At 30.8% G+C, this 8,810-nt stretch overlaps 1 long non-coding RNA gene across 2 annotated transcripts; it reads right to left on the bottom strand.

The window, feature by feature from the left end:
• Positions 1 to 4,528: 4,528 nt before the first annotated feature.
• Positions 4,529 to 8,129, bottom strand: LOC127718615 (uncharacterized). 2 transcript variants are annotated; one of them, XR_007989932.1, is made up of 4 exons: positions 8,053 to 8,129; positions 6,829 to 6,867; positions 5,890 to 5,973; positions 4,529 to 4,707 (listed from the first exon to the last, which is right to left on the bottom strand). It is a non-coding gene; the product is annotated as an uncharacterized LOC127718615 (long non-coding RNA). The 2 variants fall into 2 exon arrangements; XR_007989931.1 differs by lacking the exon at positions 8,053 to 8,129 and having other exon boundaries at positions 6,829 to 7,337.
• Positions 8,130 to 8,810: the final 681 nt, after the last annotated feature.

The following is an 8,810-nucleotide window of genomic DNA, read 5'->3' as shown; positions in this document are numbered from 1 at the left end:
GTGCCATAATTTATACTATCTCTTATGTAAATTATCATTAGATTAATGATATATAGATAATGCATTTTAGTAGGCTATTTTTGTCGAATAATACACTGAGGGTTCTAAAGATGATCAAAAGAAAGACTGACCGTCAACAAATCTTTATACCTTTAGGTGTGTTATACACAAGGAAAAACCGTAAAATATGCATAATCTGACCCATATTTATGAAAAGTGGAACATTTTTTTCTTTTGCGATTATGTATAGCCTCGCACTCCGTACAGGTCACATTCATCTCCGCATATAGTAAGTGTTCTACTACTAATCTATCAGTGCTTCTAACTGCCTCCCTTACTACTATCAAAAAACTTATTATTAACTTTTGTAATAAAGCTTATGAGCATAATGGTATTAATCATTTTGGAGTGTTAAAAATTCTTTAGAGGTTTTAGATAAAATACATGCTTTTGATGGTCCTTTTAATTCTGTTGACAGTTATGATTTTTTTACTCTATACACTACAAGTCTAAACAATCTTATCAAGAAAAAGTTTTCATATTCAATTAAATGGTCTTTTGAAAAATTTCATTTCAAATGTATTTGCTGTAGTTCGTTTAAAGCCTTTTTCTGTAACGAAAAAGGAAAGTATGCTAGATACACTTACTAGAAATGTGAAGATATAATTGAAGCTTTAAATTGTCTCCTGGACAACATGTATGTACGATTCGGCGATAAAGTGTATCGACAAGTAGTAGGTATTCCTATGGGCACTAACTGTGCCCCTTTAATAGCAGATTCATTCCTGAATTGCTATGAATCTCAGTTTATGACCAAACTCAGTAAAGACACGTCATACTAAAATTTACGACAAAAGAGACGATTGTTCATTCCCTTTTGCTAAATTTCCATTTTTAGACGGCGATGTTCCTTTGGCTCCTTTGGCTCCTTCATACGGTGTTTATGTATCCAAACTCTTTCGTTTTGCCCGTGTGTGTAGTGGTGTCATAGATTTAAACGAACGTAATCAATGCATTACTGGTAAATTATTAAGTCAGGAATTTCGTTACCATAAATTACCTAAAAGTTTTACTAAATTCTTTCATAGATGGGTCAATATCCCTAATATGCGCCTCAACTTGAAAGTTGTGCGTAAAATCTCTGTGTAGTGATATTGGACATGTTTGTATTTTTAACAAGTGACTGAGCTTGACCATTTGTATTGTTTTGAAAAGTAGAGGACCAAAGAATAAATGTGTAAAAACTATGAAGTTATTAAATGTATGCAAAGTATTAAATTTTCAAAGAACTTATGGTGTGAAAAAAAGGATTTTTTTACAACCAGGAGCCGCAACACGAAAGGATTTTCGGGGTGTGCTAATTTACGGAAAAATGAATAACACTACATACCCCGAAAATTTAACCAAATATGTGAAAATGTCTCAGCTTCGAAATGAGCCGTCATGCATATCCAAGTTTACGATATGGACTGTGCTACAGAGGAAAACGTTACCAATACCGCCTATGGAAAATCTATTACGCATATTGCCCAAGATACAAAGATTTGATTAGTAAATTTGTCTGTACCTGTAGAAAATTTTATTAAAATTCGGTATTTCCCATTCTAAATTTTACAGTGATATTGTACTGAAAGCGCGGAAATCACTATGTGATCCGTGTAAACTGATCGAATCTTTAAACAAAAATTATTAGTAAAGGTTATCTTACAAACGTTTTAATTTGATAAATATCGATTTTGTCATCAGCAAATTAAAACATAACTAAATTTGTATTCTTTTCAAACGGTTTTTTTTTTTTTTTTTTTTTTTTTGATGTATAAAAACACATCCACGTTCATTTTCTACATAGAGATTAACTCCATACTATCCTAATGCCTGTCGTACTTTTATTTTTGACATTGCACAAGTTATGTCTTCTTTGACTGTCCATGACGTTAAAATACTAAATTCCTGGGATGTGTTTTAGTTGATTTTATTCTCTGATGCACGATTTTTTATTATTATTAATTGTTATTAGCTTTTAACTAGCTTTCAGCAACTGCGAGTACTCTCAAATCGTATTTTCATGTGAATTTGACCTGTTGATGCAATTTGTAAAGCTTTTTTGTTATTTAATTTTTACTTATTTAGTTTTATATCTCGTTATATCTCGTCTCTCTGTTTTAATATATACTATCTTTGATAAGTGTTTGCTATGACTATAAATTTTCACTTCTGTTCTCGTACTAAATGTACTATGAACAACAAAATTATTTATTTTTTTAAAAATATTTCCGTTCTCCATTAATGTATACCTTACAAAAAAATAATTTTCATTTACCTGTGTACATTATTCTATTTGGCGGCATTGTGTCCAAGATTATGGATGACTTTCTGAAACTGTTTAACATCTCACCACATATTTTATTGATTTTGTAATTATATTGTGTCATAGATCAAATTTATTCGTTCAGTGAATGTTCACGTGTTTGTGTTAATATATCTTTTGATTGAGTTAAGCCATTTCAATTGATATTTTATAGGTTGTCTTTCTGTGTAGTGATGTTACACTATTGTTTCAGGTAAGGATGAAGGTTGGTACCTATTAAAACGTTTAAACCCGCTGCATTTGTTTGCACCTGTCCTAAGTCAGGAACCTGATGTTCAGTGGTTGTCGTTTGTTGATGTGGTTCATAAATGTTTCTCGTTTCTCGTTTTTTTTATATAGAGAAGGCCGTTGGTTTTCCCGTTTTAGTGGTTTTACACTAGTCATGTGTTGGGCCCTTTATAACTTGCTGTTCGGTTTGAGCCAAGGCTCCGTGTTGAAGACCGTACTTTGACCTATTATGGTTTACTTTTATACATTGTGACTAGGATGGAGAGTTGTCTCATTGGCACTCATACCACATCTTCTTATATCTAAGTAAAGTATAACTCACTAATTAATTTACCGATAAACGTAAGAAATCATTGTTCAGTTTTAAAAACATGTTACTGTAACAGAGTGATGAAAGAAACAATATCACGGTGTATGAAAAATAAATGTCACTTAACTTTGTTAGCAATTCATTATATTAACTTCATAAAAGGGGATGCCATACTTTTTTTCTTGTTTCAAGATTTGTTTACGGAGGAAAAGCAGATTATATTTTCAACAATTTTTTAGCGAACCATTCAGGACAATTGTTTGCGTTTGTCAATCAATACAATGTTGTTTTGATAGACAAACTTCAACTGGATAATCATCAAAAATGAGAATCAGAAAAAGTGTTATACCCCCCCCCCCCCCCCCCCCCCCCCCCACCTTAAATAACGTTACTGTTATCCTATAGCAAACGATGATGTTTATTTTTTTTCAATTGAGAGAGTACAAGAGAGGCGAAATATGCCAAAGAGACATTCAACTTTATAAGTCAAAAATAAACTGACAGAAACTTGGCAAAACAAAACCCAAAAGACAAATACCAGTACACAAAACACAACATAGTGAAGTAAGGACTGACCAACAGGAACCCAACGAAGAAGATATCAGGTACTCTGAAAGGTTAAGCAGATCCTCCTTCACATATGGCATGTTTTAAAGAAATAGATATATATATATATATATAGAGAGAGAGAGAGAAAGATGGAAAACTATCAAAAACAATCAAAAATTACAACGGAAAGAGGACAAATTGTAAAACCTTTATACAACAATCGACATCCATCGGTCAAAGTACGATTTTCGATGCAGGGTGAAGCAACAACATTGTATACTTCCTTCCGAATGCTATGAATATAAGCTTGACAAAATTTGTAATCAGCTAATTCATCTCAAATAATGTTTCTGTATTGTAGCGAAACATTCACGAAACTTTTATTTGTTTCGAAAATAAAGCAGTGCGTTTACAACTTTTAGGATAATACAGTCCACAAAATAGAGGAAAAGTTTGTTTCTACATGTACTTAAAACCTTCACAGACTATTAAATTTCCATTCTCAATTTTATTAAAAACTTGATAAAGAACAGTAAAACCAAAAAGACCCAATACAAGATAAAAATCAATTAAATCAATTAGTATAGGAAACTGTGGTTTTGCATCTTAAATAGGGTAAATGATGACCTTACAGAGATCCTCATTTTTTGCTTTGAACTATATGCCATTGAAAGTAGGTATTGTCCAGGTTGTTTTTGCACAATTTAACCCATTTTTTGACAGAAAATAATGCCATATAGATGTATATATTTTTTTGATAATTTGTCTCTTAAATGTACATTAGAGTCAACACATTTTGCTGTTCAATATTTACCAGATTGTGGTTTTAATTATACTATGTAATACAATTATTGTACATATTTGATGCAGCAGTTTCTTTTTCATATATTGCCCTTTCTTGTGTATAATGTTCAAATTGTCCAAATTTATATAAAAAAAAAATGTCTTTAATGGACCGCAAATTGTAATAACAGCTGTATTTAACTTACAAATTAGACAAATTTCTATCATTCTATTAAAACAAAAATATCGGGTTTTTTTTTTATTTATTTACCAGACAATGTAGGATATTTGTTTAAATAATTGATACAAAATGAGTCTTAAATGAGGTTACAATTAAATGATGACTACCGCCATACTGGTATGTTCCCTTCATTTCACTACTTTTTAGTTCATAAAGCATTATGGCGCTAGCAGTCTTCTTTGGAAACCTATCAAGTAACAACCACTAGCATCGTTTCTGATTTGTTATCTGCAAAACAAGAACAAAAATCTAATTTCAATGTGAAATCATCTTCAAATTTAACAGAAATAAGTATAAATATTAAATGCATAGACAAAGTAATTTTGAATTGTAATTTTCGCTACATTCATCAGCATCAATACAAAAGGAGATGTGAAAGCTGTATGATGTTAAGTGTTCTCATTAATTATACGTATGAATTTTAAGATACGAAAATGTACTGTACGTAGAGGATATAACTGGCTAAAATGTGAAAAAAAAATTACATACAAAACAAGTGTTTTTGTTATAATGTAGATCTATCAGCTAGATGTTACGAGCACACACCAAAAGGGTTTAAATATACAGTCTTACGTTTGTTTTTTATTTTTGCATTTTACCACGATGTTAAACAAATTAGTCGACTAATCTAGCTTTAACGTTTTGTACCGTTGAAAACTTTTCGTGGGATTTTTGTGGTTTCAATGCACTTGTTAAATCAGCTGCTTAACATATAAACAACTTCAAAACATGTATTATTATAGATAGATTTAAAATAGATTTATTACATATAGTATTTTTTTTAAAGATTTTAAACATATCTCAACCTTACTGTATTTCGTTTTCCACATTACAATTCCGTGTCTGTATCTCAAATAAATCAGTTGTCAGACTTGAACCAAATTCAGGGAATTTAAATATGTTCGGTCAATGATTCGCGAGTGTAATGACCAACATTATTTGTATAAAAAAAGGTGCGAAAGATACCAAAGGGACATGGAAACTCATAAATCGAAAAAAAAAACCAAACTGACAACGCCATGGCTATAAAAAAAGACACACAGAGAAACATTAGTACAAAAAACACAACGTCGAAAACTAAAGACTAAGCAACACGAACCCCACCAAAAACTGGGAGTAATCTAAGATGCTGCAGAAGGGTAAGGAGATCCTGTTAGTACAAACCCGGTAACTAGTCTAATTTGGTAGGTCACATTCGTGAAAAGTATAATTCGCATTCCATTCTATAACCATGATAACAGTATGTACCTGGTGTAGTACTTGTGTGTTTCTAAATTTGCTAATTTCTGTAGGAAACGTTTTATCATATTATTCATTTAGGAAATATTTTTTTCTTTGCATGACGATCATATAAACAAATAAGACATACATATGCAATGTCTAAATCCAATGAACACTCAAAATACTTACCTTGTACACTTTAGATTCAAAGGGGGACTCATTGATCCAACAAAAATCGTCATAAACACTTTGATATTGAGTAACGGTCATCGCCTGTTCAATATAAAAAAAAATCACTGATGAGTTTATTTACAACATGTCTAATATATTTTCATAATAGTCCAATCATTGTATGGTGTTCATTTTATTTTTCGTGTTTGTCAAAAGTATCTTAAACGTATGTAAGGTATACTCAAGGGCTCCTTGAAATGAAGGAGAAAGCATCGACTAAGTATCACACTTAAAGTAATCATTTGTGACCCTTAAGTTGTAAGTTGATACCCAACTTATTCCTACGTGTGTTCGATTCTGATCTCATGTTAATAACGACGGGTGGCGCATATGGAGTAAGGTATGCTTACCTTTCAGGAGCGCCTGAGATCATTCCCAGTTTTAGCGGGGCTCGTGTTTTGCAGTATTTAGTTTTCTATGTAGTTTTTTGTTGAATGTTATTTGTCTGTGGTTCTTTTTTTCTTTTAGCAATGGCGTTGTCAGTTTATGTTCGACTTATGCGTTTGAATGTGCCTTTGGTATCTTTTGCCTATCTTTTTCAAGGACTATCAGTTATGTTGCGAACGTTAACTGTTTTCTTCGGTACTCTAGCTTCAACAACACATTTCAAAACAGCTCACAAAGATATAATACACAAAAAAAGAATTTGACGGTATGAACAATAAGTCATTTTTTGTATAATATGAACCATTTAAATAATAGTGAAAGGATATATTTTCGAAACACAAATATACCGATGTGATCTGGTTGACAGAGTTGAAAGAGTGAAGTATACAATTAAATGATAATGTTGCTTATGTTTGATTCGTATGCTGCAATAAGAGCAGTGCTTAATTTCATTTTACGGTCAATTCTTGGATGCCATTGTTTGTCACAGTAATATATAATAATACTTACATTCTATAAAAGACATTCTTAATTCTACACTCGTTTTCTCTAACAAAATAAATGCAAAGTTAAAGAAGCATGATTGTCTTTTTATTTTTTTAGCATTATTAACAGATTTCTAATGTAAAGGAAATGAGAACTTGATTATTAAACAGAAAACGAAAACAAATTTAATTTATATGCATATATCTATACTTATCTGTATTCATTTATAATTTAAAATCTAAAAAAAAAAAACAGTCCAAAAGAGTAACGATTTTGTGGAAATTAACATTTTTATGAACTGCTACACACAGCAATATTGATGCAGTTGTTATACATTGTATCTATAGGAAATCTGAAGACAAACGTTGTGCATACCAGCTAAGTATGCACTGACTCAAATCAACATACAATTCTAAAGCGTTCAGCTGGGTTATCATCTTTCAATAGGTACATGTAATACATTAACAACTTATACTCGTTGAACAAAATAAATATTAAAAGCATTAAGTTATATATCAGTTAAGTGCATTATGTTCAAGCATTAATATCAGAGATTAACAAATTGTGAATTTAGTAATAGAATGCGTTAAAGAAGTTGCCAGTTAACAACTATCAATTGTTGACAAGACGAATACAAATGCAGACATATACAAATTTAAATACACTGATGAATGAATATATTAGTAAAAACAATTATTAAAATCTGACACTATGATAATCAATAATAACATATTTTTCAATAATATACTTGTTAAACAACAAATAGACCACCTTTTTCATTTGATATATTGTATTGAATATTTTATTCAAACCAGTAATTATCAATTTAAAAGGCTCCTTTGATAATTCTAAGCTCATTCATGTTATACACTTATTACTACAATTTTTGACAATTTTAACTAATGTCTGTTTTAGTCACATATTGTTGTCAATATAATGGGATTCTATGCCACTGTCATATGTGTGAAAGATTTAGCTATCTTAAAAACGAGATATTATCTACAATTATCTACGTATGTTAATGCTTGTACCAAGTCAGGATTAGGGCAGGGATTTTCCAGTTGTTTGCCATTCGTTTGATGTGTGTGAGCCTTTATTTTCAATAAGGACTTTCAGTTTTGAATTTTCCTTGGAGTTTGGTATTTCCGTTAATTTACTTTTTGGAATATTTCTTTAACTACGAATACAATTGAATATCAATCGCACAATTATGTTTTCTTGTTAATACGTTTTCCTTGATATACTTACATTTTTCAGTATAGAAAATCACACTAAAAATTCTCTCTGGATCTGAGTATATAACATTCTTTATCGTTGTAGTTGTTATTGTGACATAAAGTATTGTCGTACCAGTTGCACAGTATACGTTGCTTCCGTATACATGAATGCCTATGTTTGTATTATTGGTATTTGAAGATTTTAAATCGCCACTGGTATATTCCATCCAATAAAGTTGATTTTCAGTGGCATCTAAAAAAAGTTATTCTTTTATCTTTTGAAGGTTTGATCTCATTGCGTTATAATTTGTGTATTGCAGATAATTGACTCATATGTACCCACTGTATCACTCGCTGTTTGCGTCTTTGAAGATATTTATTCAAAAACTTAAAGAAGACGTCAATAATACATTGAATAGACCTGTATAATTGGAATCGCTGCGTATACATGGTAAAGATATGAAATCAAATAACATTTCATATTAATAATAATAACAGAACGAATTTGATATCATAATATGTAAAATAACTCACCTATGCTCATCCCATATATTCTGTGTGAACTATGGATGATTGTCTGTTTGTCTGTTCCATTTAGTCTCGCTCTTTTTATTTTTCCGTCGCCAGTTGAATATGTACTGTAGTACATCAATCTGTTTTAAAGAAAAAAAATATGATTTGAAAACTCAAATAAACAATAAACTCATCATTGATACCAAGGTTGAAATTGTGTATGACAGACTCGCTTGTCGTAAAAAAAAAAGACTCGAAAGTTACGCTCGAATAAAA

The sequence above is a fragment of the Mytilus californianus genome, unplaced genomic scaffold, assembly GCF_021869535.1.
Source record: "Mytilus californianus isolate M0D057914Y unplaced genomic scaffold, xbMytCali1.0.p SCAF_10, whole genome shotgun sequence".
NCBI classification, from domain to species: Eukaryota; Metazoa; Mollusca; class Bivalvia; order Mytilida; family Mytilidae; genus Mytilus; species Mytilus californianus.
This window is presented reverse-complemented; position numbering and strand designations above follow the sequence as displayed.